The sequence below is a fragment of the Hyaena hyaena genome, unplaced genomic scaffold (genome assembly GCF_003009895.1).
Source record: "Hyaena hyaena isolate Hyena2069 unplaced genomic scaffold, ASM300989v1 scaffold_84, whole genome shotgun sequence".
Classification (NCBI taxonomy): domain Eukaryota; kingdom Metazoa; phylum Chordata; class Mammalia; order Carnivora; family Hyaenidae; genus Hyaena; species Hyaena hyaena.
The window spans coordinates 3174435-3198519 of NW_024080716.1; the positions used below are offsets into that span (position 1 = coordinate 3174435).

General features: G+C 40.3%; 1 protein-coding gene across 2 annotated transcripts in view; it reads left to right on the forward strand.

Annotated features, from left to right (window-relative positions):
- The window catches only part of LOC120233109 (interleukin 1 receptor accessory protein), a 122820-nt gene that overhangs the window by 18981 nt on the left and 79754 nt on the right, over nt 1–24085 (forward strand). Inside the window, exon 1 of one of the 2 annotated variants that reach the window (XM_039234220.1) lies at nt 23906–23926. The exons of the other annotated variant lie outside the window; for it this stretch is intronic. The gene's annotated coding sequence lies outside the window, so the exon portion shown is untranslated. Of the gene's footprint in view, nt 1–23905; nt 23927–24085 lie in introns of those variants that run through there. 2 annotated transcript variants of the gene reach the window in all.

Genomic DNA, 24085 nt, shown 5'->3' on the forward strand with positions numbered 1-24085 from the left:
ACTCTGAAATAGGCTCCAGGCTCCGAGCTGGCAGTCAGCACAGAGCCCGATGCGGGGCTCAAATCCACGAACCGCGAGATCATGACCCAAGCGAAAGTTGGACGCTCAACCGACTAAGCCACCCAGGAGCCCCTGGTTCAACTCTTTTTTTGTTTTTGTTTTTGTTTTTGTTTTGTTTTGTTTTGTTTTGTTTTGAAACGAAATGTTGTAGCTAAGGATGTGTGGCTCAACTCTCTCATGTGTGGATATCTCAAAGTACCAAGTCTTATTCCTTACAGGGAAGTTTCAGGAACTCACAGCTGTCGGGGCCCCGGCAGATAAACATGTTAAAAGCTTCATAGCTACAGGGACTCTTTTAGGGATCTGGCCCAGCACTGCCTGGAGGTGGTTTGGCCAGGACTCCCCATGTACACCATAAATCTGCACAGAATCGTGGGAAGACAACAGCGGCTTTAGCTTCTCCAAGCAGCTGGCTCGCTGCCCTTGGGCCCGAAGAGCTGTCTTCCTCTGACACAGGACTGCTGCCTGTTTAGACATGACTCTTGCCTGGGATATAAATGGTGTGTTATTTTTAGGGGACAGTTATCGTTTCTGGTAGATTTTCAGAGTTGGAAGGCGGCATAGCTTCATCAGAGGAGAGTCTCAACTGGGAATCAAAAGCGATCCCACATTTTTCACAAGCGAGCTATTGACCTCACGGAAGTCACTGCTCCTTCCTGAGCTTCGGGCTCCCAAGTGGTGTCCAAATAATATAATTGGGCTTCCACGACCCTTTCTGGTTTTCTTAAGGTCATCTAGATAAGAAGATTTTAGAAAAAGAGGGAGAGAATTAAAAAACAACGAAGTGGAGGATAGGGCTTAGGAAAAGAAGTTCTCTATTTCGGTCAAACAGGACCCAGACAGCCTTTGTTGCAACAAGCCTTTGATGCAAATATATGAAACTTTGCCTGTATTGCATACTACGTGCTCTTGGGATTTCCCCTATTTGTCTCATTTCTATTTGCCAAGACCTGACTAGAAACATGAATCAGAACCATGAGGAAGCCTAGAGATCTTCAGATTCAGTTCCCTCACTTTACACGTCACAACCCAGAGGCCCTTGTCCAGAGTCACACAGAGGCTCGAATGGAAATCTCCTGCCTCCTTGGGCAATTTTCTTTGAAATCCGTTGCCTCTTCGATTTATTTAGCAATGATGAGTCTTAAGGGAAAGAATCAGGCTAGTTTCTCAATGTTTATTGATCCTAAACAATACTTTGGTAACCAGAAATACATGCTAGCAAGGGTGTGCGTGTGTGTACGTGTGTGTGCGTGCGCACACACACACACACACACACACACACTGCTTGTGTTTCCCATGCTAAATGTGTCGGACTTTTAAGTTCCCTTTTGTGCTGCTCTCTTCATTGTCAATAAACACTGCATTTCTCTCTCTTGGGTTTAGAAGGTCTACTTCTCCAAGGAAAACCGTGCCTTGTAATTCACTCTCTATCCTCCACCACGCCCACTCGCTTTCACACCTCTGATCAGTGTTTCTTAAGGTAAAAACCTTGGCTCTTTGAAAAGACACTGGGGTAACTACTTTCTGGGTTGTAGAGCATTGCGAAAAGTTGAGGCAACGGTTCCTAATTGTCAATTTTGTAACTGTGGGGTAGCCACAAACACAGTGGCGTAAGATTCACCTCTCCTGGATTACAGCTCTGATTATTTCCAACAACCAACTGACCTTGGATCAATCATGTTATGTTCCTGCTTTTGTTTTATGTCGAGTGAGATGGTTGGCTTAAGGGCTTTCTCCATGTCTTCTATGTTCAAGGATCTTGTAACTGTTTTAATAGTATGTCTTTCTAAAGTGTATTCTGTACCACACAGCTATCTTACAGCGAGTATCCTGAGAAATTATAAGTTTAAATAATAAGTCAGTGCCATGATTTTGAACATCAGTTATTTTATATTGTGCATTATGATGTCCTCAGGGCCTGTTGAAATATGTAAGGCTCTAACACTAAACGGTCCCAGACTTCATATCGCTCTTTATTATTTCGTTTTGTTTTGTTTTTTAGTTTTCTTGTTGGCTTTAAATAGCTCAACTTTCTCACCGCCATCAGCGTGCCTACTTATAAAAGCCTTTTGCCTTCCATTCAAATTTGCTTTTCTTCTGTACTTGGGTATAGGGACCCAGATAAGCAAGTTGAGGGGATGAGGATCTGAGGTGCTTGAAGTGGGTTAATTTTCTTAAGTTTGTGCAGAACTCATTCTGGTTAATGTTTAGAACACAAGTTTGCCTACTTGTTAGCTACTTGGTATTTGCTTCATAATTGACACTGCCTAGTAAACTGACTTACCAACTATTGAGCTATAGCATATGTCTTTGATTCTGTGTATTTTGCTTTCCCCCCCTTTTAGATGTTAAGCTTCTTAACCACTAAAATCACTTCATATTTTTACTGTGGTCTTCTGGGCAGATGCTAGAGACCTGCGGATTTTTTCTGTTAATATTTAAATAACCTAATCATACTAAATGTGGTATGAAAAGAGTAAATTTCTGAAAGTAATCAAAACACCATCAATAGGGAAATAGTTAAATGCAGTATGGCGTAGCTGGATAATGGAATTGTATTTAGTCATTAAAAGGAGTGAAGTATAATAGTATAATTATGTAAACTGATCTGGATAAATGTGAATGGTATGTTGTTAAATAAAAGAAGCAACTTGTAGATTCATACAGGATTTGGTTTTTATAAAAAGAAAAATAAAGAAAAAGTTATATGCAAAAATTTTAAATCAAAATCTAGTAGTTCCATGTAATAATTTGGGGAATGGGATTAATGAGTGCTAAAAAGAGAGAAGAGGGAGACATAATATTTTCACTTTCTACCTAATATAATTTTTTAATGTTTGTTTATTTTAGAGAGAGAGAGAGAGAGAGACTGTGAACAGGCGAAGTGCAGAGAGAGAGAGAGGGAGACACAGAATCTAAAGCAGGCTCCAGGCTCTGAACTGTCAGCCCAGAGCTCTATGCAGGGCTCGAACTCACAGACCAGACAGCAAGATCCCATGACCTGGAGCTGAAGTTGGATGCTCAACTGACAGAACCACCCAGGCACCCCTCCTACTTAATAAAATTTTTAAAGGAGAATAATAAGATTGTAGGTAATTTTCTCCTAACATTTTATTATGCAAATGTAAAAGTATGCAGCAAAGTTAAAAATCTGTGAGAGTGAACACCCATATAACCATTACCTTGATTCTACTATTAAATGTTATTTAATACCTGCTTCATCACATGCCTATTCATTTATGTAGCTACAGGCGATTTTTACTGTTTTTTATGTTTTTCGCTACTTCCAGACTTATTTAAGGAGTTGACATAGAGCCTCTTGCCAAGTGAGACTCCTATGCTATCCCAAAGAGCCATCATGACATTTACAGATTTTACTCATCGGGACAGACACAGAAACAAATACTGATTTATTAGACACCTTTACCTTAGGTACCTTAGATATTCTTTCTTTTCTTTTTTTATTGTTATTAATAATGTTGGCAGAGAAGGCAATGAACTTGTCCATTAAGGGTCTGGCAACTTACTTGAAGTTACTGGGCACCCTGTGAGCCCCCCACACCGATCCCCCACTCCCCTGGGCCACCATGCCCAGACTGTGCCGTGCCTTTCCATGTTGGCTTTGTGCAAACCCTGTATTCTCTTATAAGCCCCATTTATCTTCCTTTTCCAGGAGGTTACTGAAATTTTTCTGGATATTGTTAGGTGTTCAGAGTAAATACAAATGACTTACAGTTCCACTGAGCCACTGCTGGAGTTTAGGGGTCCTAATGGCAGACACTGAAAGAGCTTGGGGCAGATCGTATTTTGTTTGAGTCCCACATAGTCTTGTTTGAAGAAAGGTTATTTGTTTGGCTGAGACTGGGCTCTGATTTGCAGAAAGGCAAGTATATTGAAGACTAGTAATGGTTTTGGGTACTTAGTTATAAATGTCCAAATGTGGACTATAAATAACTGGAGACCAGGCCTACATTCTAGGATATTTTATTCTGCGTAATTTCTTTTAACAGCTGGATTTTGCTTCCTTTTTTGGTGATCAGACATCCCTCCTTCTTCCCCAAAAGAGTCCAGTCCATAGGACCCCCATCATTTTTCACTTGCTGATCCTTCTAGGCTTATTTTCCCTAAGTCTTTGTCACACCCTTTTCAGATTACACTCTAGTCTTACCAGATACCTTGATTTTCTCTAAACAGTTTATGCACTTTTCTGCTTTCAGAACTTTTGCTCATCTTATTGTCTCATTTTTCAATACCTTCTCCTCTTTCCTTGCCTCCTTTCCTCTACACTCTCCCTTCTCCTTCTGGTTTTCACCTGCTTACACAGACACACACCTCTATTACCTCTGCATCTCTACCTCTTTAAGTGCAGAATCTTCTCTGTGGAACCCATCTGAATCTGTCTGTTGGAAGGAATCACTTCTACCTTAGCATTTCCATAGCCCTTTGTTTGTTTGCACTTTATCCCATAGGTGGTTGCTTTTCAGTCTGTGGTTTCTAGTAGAGCAGCAAAGTCTCTGGGGGTGCCTTAGAAATGCAAAATCGTTTTTAAAAATTTTTTATAGGTTTATTTATTTTTGAGACAGAGAGAGACAGAGCATAAGCGGGGGAGGGGCAGAGAGAGAGGGGGAGACACAGAATCTGAAACAGGCTCCAGGCTCTGAGCTGCCAGCACAGAACACGATACGAGGCTTGAACCCACGAAGCGTGAGATCATGACCTGAGCTGAAGTTGGACTCTTAACCGACTGAGCCACCTAGGCGCCCCAGAAATGTAAAATCTTGAGTCTTGTCTTGGACTTTGTGCCTCAGAATCTCCGTTTTACCACAATCTCTAGGTCATCCTTATGCACATTGCTATTCCAGAAGCACCATCTTAGAACCGACATCTAACTTTGCCTTTCACTTGATTGCTTTTGTGTCCGTGGATTCTGATGGACCATGTCTTGTGATCAAAGACTGTGTCTTCCTCATCTTTCGTCTGCAGGGCAGGGTGGATGGCTTTGCACGCAGTAGAAGCCCTTCAGTGTGTGTTGAATGAAAGCCTCTGCTTTCACTGAGCTTGGATATGTGAGGGAAATATATGAATAAAGGGCATTTTCATGACTCTTGTCAGCACGATATCTTTCAAATGGTCTCAGTCCTGCCATTGCTGTGGTCAGGCACAGCAGACCCTGGCACAAAAGGGCTTGCCCCACTATCAGATCTGTTTTCTCCTCCCACTGCTTTGAAAAGTGCATCAGTGATAGGGGGTATTTGAGCTTTCAGAAGCAATGGCAACTCACTGTGCAAGAAATTATATTTAAGGCACAGAGAAACTTCGTGTTGATATTTTAGTAATAGGGTTATATCTGTACACATGATTGTGTATTTGTTTTAAGAACTGGAAGCCTGACCACAAAGTCAGAGTAACGTCTAGAATCAGATTTTGGTGGATCTGATCTCAGGAAAACAACATTGTTTTAGTTGAGTATATTTGCTTTTTGATAGCTTGGAAAGGGAGAGCCTTCATCATTTCAAAAGGGCTTCTTCTATCTCTTCTTTTTCCAGATTCTTTCCCCTGACATCTCCATGTTGCCCACTTTCCCTGGCATGATTTTTTTCTTATTCATTCAAAGATGTCTGTACATCTTTGTGGTATAGTTTCCTTATTCATTCCGCTCATCTTCCCCATAATCACACTTCTGTATTGTATAATTCTAGTGACATTCCTGCCCCTTCATAAAACTGCTGAGTGTAATTAGTAAAATTGCAATAAGTATAAACAAAAGTAAATATAGTAAATAAATATACAAGATAAAATAAAATATAAAATGACCAGTAAGCATGAGTAAAATAAAATAAATGTAATCATATAAATAATATAATTATAAACAAAATAAAATAAACAAAATAAAAATAGGGTAAATAAATAACCAAGCAGATGATTATTTGACCTATGTAAGAACAAGCCCAGTGAACACTTGCTATTTTGTCCTGTTATTGAAAACAGACCTTGAATATGTAACGTATGTTTCCACTTTTTTGGGGGGATTATTAAGATTATGGAAATTGTTTGAATATTCTTTCTACTTATATTCATTCATTTATTTAGAAGATATTCTCTAGCTATGTGTTCTCCATGTGACGTCATATTGGATGCAAACAAGAATTAAATAAATAAATAAAACTTGTTTTGCCTTCAAGTCCTTAAGGTGCTCACAATGAAATTAGAAGAGATGAGACATACAGAAATAGCCTAACACAAGGTATATAAAGGGATAAATACTAACAACAATATAATAACATTGTCAGAGTATTTTTTTTTAAATGTTTTATTTATTTCCAGGAGAGAGAGAGAGAGACAGCGTGAACAGGGGAGGGTCAGAGAGAGAGGGAGTCACAGGCTGAAAGAGGCTCCAGGCTCTGAGCTGGCAGTCAGCACAGAGCCCGACGCGGGGCCCGAACCCACGAACCGCGAGATCATGACCTAAGCGAAAGTAGGACGCTTAACCGACTAAGCCACCCAGGTGCCCCTGTCAGAGTATTTTTAAGAGAAATCCAGGAGGTATTAAATGTGCAAACATGACAGCAAGTTCGTTAGAAATTGAAGGACAAGTTTCTATGAACTCTGATTACCGTATGCACATTAATATCTGCTCCCGCCTCCATTGTTCTCTCTCTCTCTCTCCTTCTCTCCCTCCTTCCCAAGGTCTCTTTGCCTGTCTTCCCTTTTGTATTTCCATTTTTTTGTCTTTGGTGGACTAATGTTTGTATGATACCCATTTTGAAACTGAAGGTATGGAACTCTCTTTTTGGAAGTATGTTTACAAATTTTTTTCATGAGCCCATCTGTAGGGAAATTTCTTTCAGTCCCGGACTTTCCATTGGCCATTCATTTGCTTTCATAAATATCAACATTCATGATTTTAAAATTTGTTTTTCCTGTTCTTCCACACGTTCATTTGCCCCTTTCTTTTGGTTTTCCCACCAGTGTGTAATAATGAGAGTTAGTCTTTTCTCTCATGTGTGACTGTATTTTAATTTTTCTCCCACCAAAATTAATTTTAGTGAAAATTAAACCTGTTATAGTATAGACATTATAGTTTTATATAGAGTTGTGTAAATATAATTAAGAACAAAACCTCTCGACCTAGAAATCTTTTCCACAAAAGTAGGAGAGAAAGAACACACTTTCATCATTAAGTAAGCATGAAATCAGAATACGAAACCTATCACAGGCAACCCACTAAGAGATGGCAAAAACAGAAAGAAATCTTACCCTTTTATATGGGCAAACAGCCCACTGCATACATGTTTTCAAGATAAACTACAACTTGTATTCAAGTGGGGTAAATTTGTCATGCTGACTTGATTTGGTGATTATTAGTTAATTGGTTTTACCTGATGAAAAACTTCCCATGTCTTTATTTTGTTTCAATTGTACTTTATGGCGGTGTAGATACTTAATAGAAGATCTACACTTTTAACAAATGTATACGTCTGCAATACATTATTGTTGACTGTAAGTACAATGCTGTACAGCAGAGCTCCATAATTTTTTCATCTTTCTTAACTGAAACCTTATGCCCATTGATTCGTAGCTCTCATTTTCCTCTCCCTGCAGCCCCTGGCTACTGCCATTGCACTCTGATTCTATGAATTTGACTATTATAGACACCTCTTCGAGGTAGAATCATGCAGTATTTGTCTCCCTGTGATTGGGTTATTTCACTTAGCAGAGTGTCCTCAAAGTTCATCTGTGTTGCCCCATATTGCAGAATTTCCTTCTTTTTTAGGGCTGAGTAGTATCAAACTGTATTTATATACAACATTTTCCTTATCCATTCATCTGTGGTTGGGCATTTTATTTTTCTCCTTGTCTTGCCTATTGTGAATAGTGCTGCAATGAATATGGGAGTGAAGATACCTCTTTGACAGCCTGATTTTGGTTGTTCTGGAGATATACCCAGGGGGTGGCATTGCTGGATCTGAGTAGTTCTGCAACTTAGAGCACTGCGCCCTACCAAAGTTAAGCATCTGTCCTCCAAAAGAAACTAGAAGAAGCACCTCCACCTTAAAAAAATTTTTTTTAATGTTTATTTATTTCTGAGAGAGAGACAGAGACAGAGTGCGAGCTGTGGAGGGGCAGAGAGAGGGAGACACAGAATTCGAAGCGGGTTCCAGGCTCTGAACCGTCAACACAGAGCCCGAAGCGGAGCTCGAACTCATGAACCACGAGATCATGGCCTGAGCCCAAGTGGGCGGGCCACTTAACCGACTGAGCCACCTAGGTGCCCAGGCACCTCTATCTTGATGTTTACGTTTCCAAGATATGGGCCACAGGTCCTTGAGAAAGACATTTCTGTGTCACCAAGGAGACAAGAGACCTATCTAGTCTTCAAAAGGATTTATATACATAGGGGGAGGGGAAGTACCTAATAATGACTAGTGTTCTAAAGTAAATGCTCTGATAAAAAGCGGGCATGGAGGTGTGGGAATCTCTTCCCTTATTGTCAAGGAGGTTTAAGCCTCTTGTTTTTAATTTGTATGCGTTCTTACAGAGGCTAGGACACATTTTAGTTTGTGTAACTAATGCAGTTCAGAATTGAAACCGTTTTGTCCCCAAGTTTGTGATCAACCAGAGATTTAACGAAGCGTTGCCTTTGGCCTTGTATAACAAATGATACACCTTCCTGATGGAGTGTGATTTGAGATTCATTAGCATCTTTGTAATTTTTATTTTTTACTGCGATAAAATATATATAACGTTTACCGTCTTAACCATGCTGTGGCAGAAAGTAGATTCGGATTGTTGGATTCACGTTGTCGTGTAGCTGTCGCCACCATCCATCTCCAGAACTTTCCCATCATCCCAAATTTCAACAGAAATTGTACCCTTTAAACGCTTACTTCCTACGGCCTCCGCCCTTCAGTCCCTGGCACCCACCGTCATTAGCATTTTAACCTACTTATTAAAGACTGCCCGTGAAATTGCAATATCCTGCCTACAGTGATAAGTAGAGTTCTGTTTGCCCAGGATTTGAAACACAAAGGTGTTTTCTTGGGAAACCGACTGGGAAAAACAACTTAACAACCTTTGAATGTCGTGCCCCCATTTGCCCAAGTGACGCTACACTAATTACAAATAATCTAAGTCTGTGCGGTTCCCAGAAACACGTTATTTGTGCCACTCCATTGCTTTCAAAGTCATAGAAAAAGCTTTCTGAATGAGATTTTTTTTTTTTTTTTTTGCTTATAATTCAGGGATTTTACCAATCTGGACGGGCATTTTCCATGACCTTTGCTCCAGTGAGTCTTTATTGTTTTTAATTGATCTTTTGGGTTGTTTTGTGAAACACAGCAAGCTAAAATATTGAACACTTCCTACATGTGTTTAGTTCATAGCTTGCCATGGGCGTCGGGGAGAATGAGGCAGAAGAATTGGTCAGCAGTCCGCTGCAGTCAGAGAACCTTATTTAAAACCCACTCTATGTGATCTCTGTGATAGCTTGAGGAGGACTCTTCACCTTTTTGCACCTAATTTCTTCATCTGTGAAGCAAGAAAATTATATTTCTTTCTGAATAAGTGTCATGCGTAGCAAATAAAATAAGGCCCGAAGAGAAGCATCCTGGGAAAGCATGACTGATTTTGGTTGAGTAAGGTACCTGGTATAGAGGAGGGGTTTGAAAAATTTTGTTGAGTGAACAGATATGGTTCTCAAAGTGCTATTTCCTGGGGTTCGGGTTTTTCCGCCCGTTGTCCTGGCTTGGCCTGCTACTTCTCCATTGCGTGCCTCTATTCCTGCTTGCACCCCCCTTTCCTGGCCCAAATCATGCTTCAGGTTAAAACTCCAGAGTTCAGGGTTTGGGAAGCGATATGACAGGGCCAAAGGAATATCTGTTATTCTTCTTATATTCTTCTTATCAGGTTTTCCTTCCTTTTTTTAAAAATTTATTTATTTTGAGAGAGAGGAGTGGGGCGGGGCAGACAGAGAGAGGGAGAGAGAGAGAATCCCAAGCAGGCTCCGTGCTGTTGGTACAGAGCCGGATGTAGGACTCTGACTCATGAACCGTGATGTCATGACCTGCGCTGAAATCAGGAGTTGGATGCTCAACCGCCTGGGCCACCCAGGTGCCCCTCTTCCTTTCTAATCTAGATGTTCCTCAGAGCTACTGAGGAGTTAGAAAGAGCAGTTAGAAATGCAGCCATGTACTGGAACATACACAGGAAGAAGGGAGTTCCTTTTTGCCCAGCAAGAGCATGCTCAGGGAATTTCACCCTGGCCAAAAAATAATGAGCGGCAACCATGTTGAATCAGACACTGTGAATCCCAGTGAAATGATATCCTGGGCCTAGTTCCCTGTGTAGACACTTGAGCGGGAGCTCACGGGGGTCTCCCTTGTTCAGTATCGTCCTACACAGGGCAAATGGAAATGCACATAGTGTAAGGCATAACCAAGTACTACCCTGGCAAAGCAGAGGACAGTCCCAGGGCATGCCTGTAAATTGTCTGACAGATTTTAGTGAGAAAACACCTCCCTAAGGGTGCTCTGGAGAAAGAGATGAGTGCTGAGAGACCAGAGGTGTGGAAAACAAATGACAGAGGCATAATATTTCCCTCGACTGAGAAACGGCCTGCAGAATCACTGTGTTCAGGACACCACAGTCATTCAGCCCCACAGCACTGAGCACCTTCTACGTGCTGAGCTTCATGCGAGGCCTTGAGAGACAGACATTCATCAGAGGTAGGCCCTGTTCTCAGTCCCAAGAGGGAAAATACACTTAATAGTCATAGAGAGTAGAGCATTCCACTACTGGGACCCCAAGGCAAACTTGTAGGGAGAAGGGATAAACTGGGTCGGGGTAAGAGAGCAAGGGACATTTCCTGAAGGAAATGCTTGTGGAAATAGATCTGGAAGGACGGGTGGTGTGCGAACCTGTGAAGAGGGGAATGTGGGTCAGCCCAGACAGAAAGGATGACTTAAAAGGAAGGGAGGCATGGCCCTGGTTTGTAGCACCGTCTGTGTGAACCTGTGGCGGGAATCCGAGTTTATGAGGAGGATTCTGAAGAGGGTTGGGTGAGGAGTTGGTGGCACCAGATCCTGGACGATACAGAATGTCCTATGAAGGACGTCAGGGAAATAGAATTAAGTTGTGCTGTGTGGGAAGATCGCTTTGGCCCTTGCCATCAGTCAGCCCTTAGAGGTGTCCTCTCGTCTGTGAGATAGAAAGAAGTATTTACATGCAAAAAATTCTACTGGATTTTAGGTCAGGTGAATGAATACATGCATTTCCTCATCTTTCTCTTTTTCAGGGAAAGGCGGACCAATTATAAATTGTAGCACTTTAAATTTTTCTGGCATCTATGAAGGTCACAGAGGTGAAAGGGTTATTTGCCGGGACCCTTAATGTGTTGACTCTTTTTCTAATTGAAGAAATAAGAGCTCCCCTCTGTTTTCTGACTCTTTATCTATGGTGTCTTATGCTCTGATTTGGCAACGGTCTTTAAGCATCCACAATGCTAGAAGAAGTGAAATCGTAATCAACTCCAATTAGCCATACTGGCCGAGCATAGCATTACCGTACTTGCATTCACGAGCACACCTTATGTCTCATTTTAGCTAGTCATTATACTAGTGCTTCTCCATCAAATTGCCATGGGGATGGCTTAGTAAATTAGAAAATTGATTTGAATTTCCCACTTTTTTCCCCCAATTAAGAATTCATGACCCGTACCTCACTAGGAGTTTTTAATAATATGTCCTATGAGAGAATTCATGTGAATTTCGCAAAGCTTGGTCTATTGCTGGGTGTCTTAGACAGATGAAACCCCTTTCTTCCTGAAAGGACTTTAGTCAGCATTTCTAAACTGTGCCATGAATCCTAATAACTTGGGGAGATTTTTATTTTACTTATTAATTTTTTTATTTATTTCTGAGAGAGAGAGAGAGAGCAGGGGAGAGTCAGAGAGAGAGGGAGACACAGAATCTGCAACAGGCTACAGGCTCTGAGCTGTCAGCACAGAGCCCGACGTGGGGCTCGAACCCATGAACTGTGAGATCATGACCTGAGCCGAAGTCGGATGCTTAGCCACCCAGGAGCCCCTCCTTGGGGAGATTTTAAACAAAAAATTTTAAACTCAATTACGTTTGGGGAGCACTGTGGATGATTTCTAAGCGATTCAGTTCACAGTGTGTATTATTAGCATTCTAAAGGCCCTGAGAAGTCCTGTAAAAAAAGAGATAATTTTGTAACCTAATTTTTCATCTAATATTAATCACTTAATATTTCTCTAAAATGAGGGCGCAACACCAAAATGTGATTTCTTGAAATCATTCTCTTGAAGCCCAGGCTGGACAATATGGATCAATTTGTGGCCTTTGGAGGGTCTAGGTTAACCTAAGAATAAAATAAAAATATTAAAAGCCTTGAATTCAGTCGGGGGATTAGGAGTATGTATTGAATTCAATTCCCGTCTACCTACTAGGATTTATGGGAGGATTTTTTTGTAACTTGGTGATCCTTTTAAACCTTGTCGGTATCAGCATAGCTGCTGCATCTGATATTATTTTCCTGAACCTGAAGAAACACCGAAGGGGACTGAAATAACAGAACATTAATTTCGGCTGCAGAATACCAATCTTGCTGACCCTGCGGGGTTATTGCAGAGTGAGATTAATTATGCGGAGGTGCCACCCCAGGCAAAGTTGCAGTTCCCTGTTGTCATGCACTGCAGGGCCGTTCATGCAGTCGGCATCTTGATATGATTATTATTCCGCCAAGGTTTGACCCGCCCCTAGACAATTACAGAACCACTCACCAGCATCTCTCATTGACTTCTTATTTAAAATTCCCAGGGCCACAGCAGGCATGCAGGTACTTTGGTTGGAGACAGCTACAGATCAATGGCACGAAGCCACATGGGATTTCCTTTAGGACATGACAAATGCTGAGGTCGTTTGTTAAGCAGAAGATAGTCATTCAGACCCCAGCAGAAAACAGTGTTTCTGTCCCCATGTCTCTGATACACCACGTCTGGAATAATGGTAGCGAGACCAGAGAGGGAGCGGATAGCAGGAAGATCATGAGATTTGGGATCAAGGTGTCTGAATTTGAACACCATTAATGCTGTCACCATTTACTTACTATCTGTGGACCTTTGGGGAAATCACTACTTTTTCTGTAAAATGGGATTGATATTAAATGTCAAACCCCTGGCAGTCTTCAGAGGTTTAAGTGAATATACATATGAATATATAAGCTTTGTCGATGACACAATGTTTAAAAAATGTTGTGTTGCGTGTGCTAATGAGAACGCCTTCCGTTCTTGCATTGACGTCAGCATAATCAAACATGCGTTTAGGGCTCCATTGCTTGGGTAATGTCCTATTAACTCCTATAATCACTAGTGCTGCTATCTAGGGTAGAATGTGTTAACCATGCATTGCTATGACTAACAGCTGCAAGGGGCATATGCCCTTGAAATGATGTGCAGGGTAAAGTTTCTGTTTCTAATAGTTGTTCTTAGTCTGTGGTTTTAGGGACTTCATAACTGCAAGATAATATTCATCTAATTAGAATTTTTCAGCAAGTTTTCCTTCCTTGTTGTATGCCCAGTGGTAAAAAGTAAGGCTTGTTTTATTTTAATTTTGCCCTAAATGCCTTTCTTCCTATGCATGGCTGCATTTCAGAGTGTTACCTGTCTCCAGAGTCCAGCTATATTGCCATCTCATTCACGGAGCCTCTCACCCCGCCCAGTCCCTCTCACCTCCACCCCCCCGCCACCTGCCAATTAAAATGCAGATAATTCCTTCTTCGCAGCACGTTGCTTAGACTTATTTGTATACTTATGATGTTATGAGCAAACACAGCTAAACTGCTTTCTGCAGTTAAAGAAATAATAATAGCAAATATTTTCTAGGCATCTTGTACATGTTCACTCATATGTTTCTGTCAACAAACATATGAAGTGGCGACTGTTATTCTCCCCGGTTTTACAGTTGAGGAAACTAAGCACACACAGATTAAGTAGCCTGTACCAATATTCTATACGTGCTAAGTGGAAGAACCAGGGATTGGAACATTTAACTAAAAGTCAGACTTAGCTACAGGGTTGTAATTAACAACATGCATGTTAACAATCCCTAGTAGGTTATGAGTTCTTGGATGTTCAAATCTGTTTCATCTTTTAGCATTTAATGTTGCATAGTAGATCCTCAGTTATCATTTATTAGCTTTGCATTGGAAGTCACAGAATCCCCACTTGTACTTTCTCTCTCTCTCTTTATGTGTGCGTGTATACAAATATATGTATATGTATGTGTATATGTATATATACATACATATATATACACATACATATATATATATATATATACACACACACACATACATATATATTGGTATATATTCTGTCCTCCCGTTCAGTTTTCTTGTCAGAGCATTTTATTTATTTATTTATTTTATTTATTTTTTTATTTTTTTATTTTTTGAATTTTTTTTATTTCTTTCTAGGAGAGAGAGAGACAGCATGAGCAGGGGAGGGTCAGAGAGAGAGGGAGTGACAGACTCTGAAACAGGCTCCAGGCTCTGAGCTGGCAGTTAGCACAGAGCCCGACGCGGGGCTCGAACCCACGAACCGCGAGATAATGACCTGAGCGAAACTCGGACGCTTAACCGACTAAGCCACCTGGGCGCCCTTGTCAGAGCATTTTAAAACCTCATATTAAGCACTGCTTGAGCACCTCTCTGTGAGGGCACTGTTTTTTCTAAGTAGCATATTTGTTGAAAGTAGGATCACTTGAGTTTTTAGTGCTTTATGGATCAGCAGATAATAGCACTATAAAATTCCTGCTCATTCTCATTCTGATGAAAGGAGGATTGCGTGGTCTCACTGTATTTGCAATAAAGTCACCAAATGTCAAATGCATATGTAAAGAACTGTGGCCAGAGCCTCCCACCCCTTCCCTCCATTCAGAGTGATCTGGTAGACTGAGGTCACATCCCAGACTATGGGACTGGTGGGTACACATTGCCATCTGTCAGGAAAATCCTGGTGTCCAAAAATCCGTGAAAGAAGCCATAGAATTTTTTCAGCCGGGACACAGATGCCCACAGACTCGCACAGTGTTAGTTCATAAGGGGATGTTCTTTAACACTTTAGATACAGAGAGATGATACTTTCTTTAAGGCTCTCTACTTTTGGCTTATGTGCATTCCCAGAAAGACTTGGAATATTATCTCTGCATTTCCGGGACAGGAGAGGAAGCCTCAATGGACTGTGCTCTCCAGTAGGCAGAATGCTTGAAAGCAGAGGCTGTCCTAAAGGCCCCGTGCTTTCTCATCGTTAGCAGTGTCAGTTTGGTACATGGTAAGTCTTCTGTGAAACTTCTTATTTCACTTGTGACTTGAACTCTTCTTAATAAAGCTAGTTGTGGAAACTGAGTCGCGTGGAGAATAAAGTGCATAGGCAGAGTCGTACGACTAATTAATGCAAGAGTCAGGATGAGGACCCAGGACCCATCCCTCTGGTTTCTTTGCGTAATTGACAGTGAGGAGCCCCTAGGTGCTACAGGGTCTGTTTGAGTAGCTGATACTGCTGACTCTTCTAGGTCCCTGAGCGCGAGTGCAGGTGAAGCTCCGGTCTGATGGATGATAGCAAGCCAGTTATTTGTTTCTGACAGAAGCCGAGATGACATGGGGAAGTGATCTTGCGAAAGGACAATTGATTCTGTTGTAAGGCCAAGGTGGTGGAGACCCATTCCAGTCTAATTTCTGAAGGTGGGTTCACTGTTAAAGCAGTGGATCTTGAGGAGACCCACAGGACTCACAGTGACATGTGTCTAGACCCACCCTTGGAAGAGCGGGCATCCTCTGGATGGCTTTTAGCCCTGCTGAAGAGTCTGGTTTGCACGTGAAGATGTGTGTAAAATAAGAGCATTAACATCTCATATTTGCATCACACTTCACTGTTATGAAGCTTTTCCATAGATACTACCTAATTTGATCCTGACAGCGGCCTATGAAGTCAATATTTGCAATCCTATCTTACTGATAAGGATTGTGGGATCCACAGTAAATTATCTAAGGGGCACACAGTTAAAGGGTGACCAGCAGCAAACTAGAACAGAGGTTGACTGTGTCCTTGAGAGAGGTTCCTTCTACTTCTCAGCAGTTGCCATATGCATATATGTGTTTGTTGTGTAACAATATTGGACTGCGGACGTAAGTTAGGAGTCCTGGTCCAAAACAGGAGATGGAAAGGGGGGAAAATCCCTAAATCATATAGATCGGCATAGACATTTCTGAGGGCTCTAAGAGATGTACAGATACCTGCTCAGAGTTTTTAGAAAAGGCATTGTTTACTTTTAGCCAGTGACAAGATAAGGGAGACTCAGGAAAGTCTGCAGAGTGGAGATGAAGCTCTGGGGAAGTTTGGATTTACTTCATTTCTCTGGTAGCCAGTTTAGTCCCAAGTTGGGTGACTTTGAGAAGCCCTTGTATCTTATAAGTTGAGGCTTGATCTGGGAAATAGGGTTTGGGCTCTCCCTTCCCCAGTTAAATTTTTTACAATCTATAGCAGGATTTCCAATGGCACTCTGAGAGGCATAATGCATGAAAAAGAGGTTCATGGTCAAATAACTCTGCTTAATGCTGGGCTGAAACAAGTCAGCCAGGATATTTACTTGGCAGATGACCAGAGGCTTTAAAATGCTAATGTGTATCCTGAATCTCCACAAAGAACTTTGGGACATGCCACTTTTCAAAATCATTTGGCCACATGGTCCTTTGGCACAATGCACCTATGGGATACGATAGTTTCCACTATGTACTTTGGTGCGATTGTACTGTATGATCATATACTTGTTCTTGTCTCTACTCTTTTCTTTTTCTTTTGTGTTTGTAAGTGTGACTTTGCTCCCAAACTGTGAGATCCATGATTATAAGAACTCTATGTTTATTTCTCTATACCTCACAGTTTCTATTAAAGTATATGAAATAGGGGCTCAATAAATCTTGATTTGAACAAAATTTGATTCTGTAGATGCAGAGGCTAGAGCGTATGGTTTTTATGGAGAAATCAATGGAAACTTGGCCACAGTTTTGTTACCTGTGGCCTCCCTAACAGTTGGAAGATGAGGTCTTTCTCTTGAGAGCCTCAAAGGCAGCATCCTGATGTTCAGACCATTCCTTTGAATTAGAGGTTACTAGTGGCAGTGATCTTATATGACATTTAAGGAGAGAAAACCTCAGATGGCTAAGAAGCTTTTCTATGGTGGAAAAAGTAATTAATTTCCTAACCTGGAGGTTACTGGATCTGAGTCTATAAGGTGACAGGATTGTTTTGTGTCTGTGATGGCTATGATTTCACCTACTTCCCTACTTGAGCCCTGCCAGATGGCGTCATATTTCCCCAAGGAGCTGCTCCCTCCTCTCTATTCTCCCATGCTGTGAAATGCCTTTGGTGTATAAACCTTCTATAGGTTCTGGTTGTTTATATGCTTCAAGACTGTAAGCTCCAGGACAGGGGAATTTTCCTTCCCTCCTCTGCCCTCAGAGTGTGTCCAGAGCTTGATAAATATTTGTTGGGTGAATTAGAAGGAATCTTGGGTACATTCCTCATAAATATTCTTCCCCACCCCAGCCATAAAACTCCCTGAAATGATTCTGTGTCATATTCTGTGTCGGACTTTAAGCTGGTTTCTCGATTTAGAAGGTTATAGCATTCCCCTGTAGTTTTCTCTAACCTCTCTCTGTTGTTTAAACCACTTCAATCAAGCAAAAGTTTTTCCATGATATTTTGAAGAAGCATAACATATTAACAGTGGAATACATAAATACTCAGTGTACAGATTGATGAATTGTTACACATGCATCATTAGGTAACCATCACCTGAATAAAAATGAGAATATTACCAGATCTTAGAAGATGTATTCTCGCCTCTCTCCGTCAATATTGCCAAAGGTAATCCAGGTTCTGATGTGAAGTGAGTAATTTATGCTGTTTCTTTTTGATTTTATGTTCTCCACTGCTTCAGATTCTTTCAAGTTTAAAGACGCAAAATAAAAATTTCAGCTTATTTCATAATAAACCCAATAGGGTAACACATTATATTAGGATAGCCCTGTATAATTACAAAATCTCTGTCCACGTGTCACATCATTCAGTCCTCTGTAACCATCTCATAAGATAGTCATAGCAGAAGGTTTTACTTCCATTTAAAAAATGAGGTATTGAAAGACTAGAGAAGGAGAAGGTCCTGGACCATAGTCTTCCCAAGTTCAACTCAATTATAGAGTGTTCCATAACAATTTCGGCTTCTTCGTAAGGTATGGAGGCTGGATTTATAACTGCTGTAAGTCAGAAGACTATCTCCTCTGAAATATTTGGGGAATAGAGCACTAAACTTGGACCTGGAATGACACGTTTTGCCCAATGCTCAATGGTCAACTTGAGCCAGGTAACTTGGACTCTTCTTTATAACTAATATTAATGGTAGCTCCCATTGGTCAGTTGCTCCACAGTTTATCAGGTTTTTCACATTGGTTATCTGCTTTAATAAGAGATAATGATAATCAGTATTTGCTGAAAGCTTCCTATGTGCCTGGACAGTGCTAATTACTCTACAGAGATTACCAAGCATACTCCTCCCAAAGGACTGATGAAGTAGGAGTAATCACCCCCACCATGCAAAATTCCTGCCTCAGTCCCCCTCCGTACATGGCTAATACTTAACCATCAAATTGTCCACCCACTAGGAAAAGGCTACAGAGGGACCCTCTTCTTATTCAAGTGTCCACGGACATTTAGCATGTCAGTCTTAAATTAGTCATCAAGACAGTGACTAGCTTATGACTCTTAAGTGGTTGTTATGAATCTTTATCTCCTCCTCTCTCAGGCTCTTCAAGATCAAACAATCAAACTTAGAGCTCCCAATGTTGTGTTCTTCTTAAGGTTCCTTTCACCTTCATCTCACTGAAAACCTCGTTCTAGTTCTTTCTCATGAAGAATGAGACTTGATGGTATTTCTTCCCTCACCCCACAGAGCATGTTGCTATTCAAAATATTAAAGAACAAAAGGAAATCAATCTGTTCACATTCTATTCCAAGCTTCTAAAGATGGCAGGTGGTATATTATATATGTACTCTCGGAGTTCCAGACACTTTGAAGCTCTTTAGTAACAAAGAGGAGGGCAATATCTAAGAGTAGTGTGCTAATGTTTTCTGGAGTGAACTTTGACTCTGCTGTTATGTCAAGGTTAGTGACACTGGCTTATGCTGAAAGTGGGGACATTTCATTGATCTTTCTGTGTGTTTCTACTGCTGGGGTTTTCTGGAACATTCAGTACTTACCAACAGGACAATGTTATTTTCAAAGCAAATGTTGAAAATAGAAGCCGTATTTAGGTTAAAACAGCTTTCATTTATTTAAACTGCCTAAAAGGGTTCACAAATAGTTTTCAGAGCTGTTAAAAAGGAAGACTCATGCTACTTAAAAAACATATGTTTAATGAACCTACAATAAAATTTGCTTTTTAAAAGTACAGCTCTATGAATAAGTCTCCTATCGACTCACTTAATCACTGACCCAGTCAGGACCCAGACTCTTCTATCCTCCCAAACACTTTTGTGCCTTTACAGTTTACACCCGCCCACTACCTGTCGCCCCTGACTTGTTCCCTGTCACTCTAGTTTTGTCTTTTCAGGAATGTCCTTTAGATGGAATTGGACAGTTGGTAACCTACTGAGACTGGCTTTTTTTCACTTAACAGAATACCTTTGGGATTCATCCAAGTTGTTATGGACAGCTCGTTGATTTGTCTTGCTGAAGAGTAGGCTATTTTTTCCAATATACCAGAGTTTGTTTATCCATTTGCCTGTTGAAGGGCATTTGAGTTGTTTCCAGTTTTTGACAATTAATAGCAGAGCTTCTGTAAACACTCATGTACAGGTTTTTGCGTGAGCATAAGTTTCCGGTTCTCTTAGGTAAATACCCAGGAGAGGGGATGCTAGATCCTATGGCAAGTGTATGTTTAACTTCCTAAGAAGTGGCCGTGTGGTTTTCCAGAGAGGCAGTGCCATTGTGTAGTCCCAGCAGTTGAACGGTTTCAGTTGCTCTGTATTCAGAGCACTCAGCATTGCCAGTATTTCTTACTTTAGTGATTCTGAAAGGTTTATAGTGGTATCTGATTTTGTGCTTTTAATTTTCATTTCCCTTATGGCTGCTGCTGGTGATCCTTTCCTGTGTTAATTTACCTCTTGAATATCCTTTTTCAGTAAATGTCTTGTTAAGACCTTTGACATTTTAAAACTGGGTTGTTTAGAGGGATAGAGAAAGTGTTGTGTATACACACACCCCCATGCACAGAATAAAATTTTACCATTCATGACACCATAGATGGACCTAGAGGATATTATGCTAAGTGTTTAAGTGAGACAAAAAAAAAAAAAGGCAGGTACTGTATGACTTCACTTATATGTAGAATCTTAAAAAACAAGCAAACAAAGAACAGAAATAGACTTATAAATACAGAGAACAAATGTGGTTACATGTGGTTACAACAGGGGATGGGGGAATGGGTAAAATAGGTGAAGGTGATTAAGAGGCACAGACCTCAAGTTGTAAAATTAATAGGTCACAAGGATGGAAAGCACAGTATATGTATAGTCAATATGGTAATAACTTTGTATGGTGACAGATGGTAACTATACCATGGTGAACATTTTGTAATGTATATAGTTGTTAAATCACCATGTTGTACACCTGAAACTAATATTATATTTTGTCAACTGTACTTCAATTTTTTAAAAAGTTGGGTTGCTTGTATTGTGATTCCTACCACTTTATTCTTCTTTCTCAAAATGTTTGTCAAAATTTAAGACATTTCTCTTAAGACATACGTTTTAAAATCAGCTTGTCCATATCTATAAACAAATCTGGCCAAGTTTTTTTATTGGAATTTTGTTAAATCTGTCAATTAATTTGGGGGGAGAATTGGCATCCTTTCTGTGTGGAGCCTTTCAATCCATGAATATGGTATGTCTCTTGGATTATTTTCTATTACTACCACTGTAATAAATTACCATAAATGTAGCGGCTTAAAACAACATCCATGTATTATATCCCAGTTTCTGTGAGTCAGTTCAAGTACAGTGTTCTCTGCTTAGTGTCTTACATGGCTAAAATTAAAACGTCAGCAAGGTTATGTGCCTTTCTCGAGACTCTGGGGAGGAATACAGTTCCAAAGTTGGGCAGATTTTTTTTAAAGTTTTTATTTAAATTCTAGGTAGTTAACATAAAAATGTAATATTAGTTTCAGGTATACATTGGAGTTAGTTAATAATTCCATACATTACTTGGTGCTCATCACAACCAGTGCTCTCCTTAATTCCCATCACCTATTTAACTCATATCCCTACCTCCCTTCTAGTAATCAACAATTTGTGTTCTATAGTGAAGAGTCTGTTTTTTGCTTTGCCCCCTCTCTCTTCCCCACCCTTTGCTTATTTGTTTTGTTTCTTAAATTCCACATGGGTGAAATCATATGCTATTTGTCTTTCCCTGACTGACTTTCTTCAGTTAATACTCTATAGCTCCATCCATGTTGTTGCAAATGGTAAGATTTCATTCTTTTTTATGGCTGAATAATATTCCATTATATATATGTGGAATATATATTCCATTATATATATATGTGTGTATGTGTGTGTGTGTATACACATACACACATATGCCCCACACACATACACACATATGCCACATCTTTTTTATCCATTCATCTATTGGTGGACACTTGGACTGCTTCCATAATTTGGGTACTGTAAATAATGCTGCTGTAGACATTGGGGTGTGTATGTATCCCTCTGAATTAATATTTTTGTATTCATTGGGTAAATAGTGGTATGATTGCTGGATTTTAGGATAGTTCTATTTTTACCTCTTTGAGGACCCTCCGTACTGTTGTCCACAGTGGCTGCATCAGTTTGCGTTCCTACTGAGTGTAAGACGGTTCCTCTTTCACCACATCTTCAAGTTGTTGGCAAATTTTTATTTCCTACATTGTAGGCCCTCAGTACCTGATCTCTCACTGGCTGTCTGGCTGTCAGCTGAAAGTCTCTTGCAGCTCTGGAAAGTCACCTGCAACCAAACAGAAGGTCCTTAACACGTTACTACATTTATCTTTAATACCAAAGTCCTCTCAAGTTTTTCTCTTGCTTCACATTTCTATGATTTGTCTGTCTGCTGCATCTCTCTCACTTTATTTTTTTTTTAATTTTTTAATGTTTTATTTATTTCTGAGAGAGAGAGAGAGAGACATAGCATGAACAGGGAGGGTCAGAGAGAGAGGGAGACACAGAATCTGAAACAGGCTCCAGGCTCTGAGCTAGCTGTCAGCACACAGCCCGACGCGGGGCTCGAACCCACAACTGTGAGATCATGACCTGAGATCATGACCTGAGATCATGACCTAAGTCAGACGCTTAACCGACTGAGCCACCCAGGCACCCCACATCTCTCTCACTTTAACCAGAGAAAGTTCTTAAGTGTTGATGTTATTGATTAGATTGAATCCATGTGAATAATCTAGTATAATTTCCACATTTTGAGGTCCATAGCCTTAATTATATTTGCAGAGTTCTTTTGGCTAAGTAGGGCAACAAAACAGATTCCAGGGATTTCGGGCATGGGACCATTTTGCCAACCACATATTTCTATTTATTTAGCTCATCTTTGATTTCTTTTACCAATATCCTTACATATTTCCGCATACAGACCTTTTTATATGTTGGTTAGACTTTTTGCTCAGCATTTTTTTAGTTATTATGACAAGCCTTTTTATTTTTAATTATTTTTAATGTTTTATTATATGAGAGAGAGAGACAGAGAGAGAGATAGAGCGAGCGAGAGAGAGAGAGCAAGCGAGCGAGCACGGAGGAGGAGCAGAGAGATAGAGACAGATCTGAAGCAGGCTCCAGGCTGCAGACTCCTGGAGAGAGCCTGATAACCTGATGTAGGGCTCAAACTCACAAGCAGTGAGATAATGACCTGAGCCAGTCAGATGCTTAATTGACTAAGCCACTCAGGCTCCCCTTATTATAATAAGCCTTTTTAAAAAGTTGCATTTTCCAGGCGCCTAAGTAGCTCAGTTGGTTAATCCTCCAACTCTTGGTTTCCACTTGGATCGTAATCTCACAGTTTGGGTTTGTGAGTTCAAGCCCTGCATCGGGCTCCACACTGTTACCAGGGGTCTGCTTGGATTCTCTCTCTCCCTCTCTCCTGCCCCATCCCTACACACAAACTTGTGCTCTCTCTCTTTCTAAAGAAATAAGCTTTTTAAAAAAAGGTTTTGTTTAACTTTGTTATTGCCAGTATATATACTTTTTGCATGTTAACCATGTACGCTGTGACTTCTTTTTTTTTTTTTTTTATAAATTATTTAGGATTTTCTATGTTGAAAATTACATCATCTGTGAATAGCCTTACTGTACTAGTTCAGACTTCCAGTATGATGTTGAATAGTACCAGGAATGAACATCCTTGCCTTGCTGCTGATCTGAGTGGAAAAGTATTTGGTTTTCAACATTAGATGTGATGTTAGCTGTAGTTTTTTATAGATGCTTTTTATTGGTTTGAGGAGGTTCCCTTCTATTCTAAGTTAGCTAAGAGCTTTTATCACGAATAGATACTGAATGTGTCAAATGTTCTTGTTGCATCAATTGAGATAATCATGTGATTTTGCTTCTTTAGACTTTGAAAATACTGAAACCAGCCTTGCATTCCTGGGATGACTCTGCTTCGTTGTGGGATATCTGTAGCTTTGGTTTCTCGTACTATCAGTGGCAGAATTTGGAATCAGAGTACTGTTGTGACATGAAATGAAATTGGTAATTGTTTTGTCTTCTTTTATTTTCTGGAGAGATTATCTAGAACAAGTGTTATTTATTCTTTAAATGTTTGATCAAATTCACCAGTGAAGTCACCTGGAGCTTGGAAATTTCTTTTTTGTAAGGTTTCTAATAGCAAATGTCATTTTAAAAAATAAT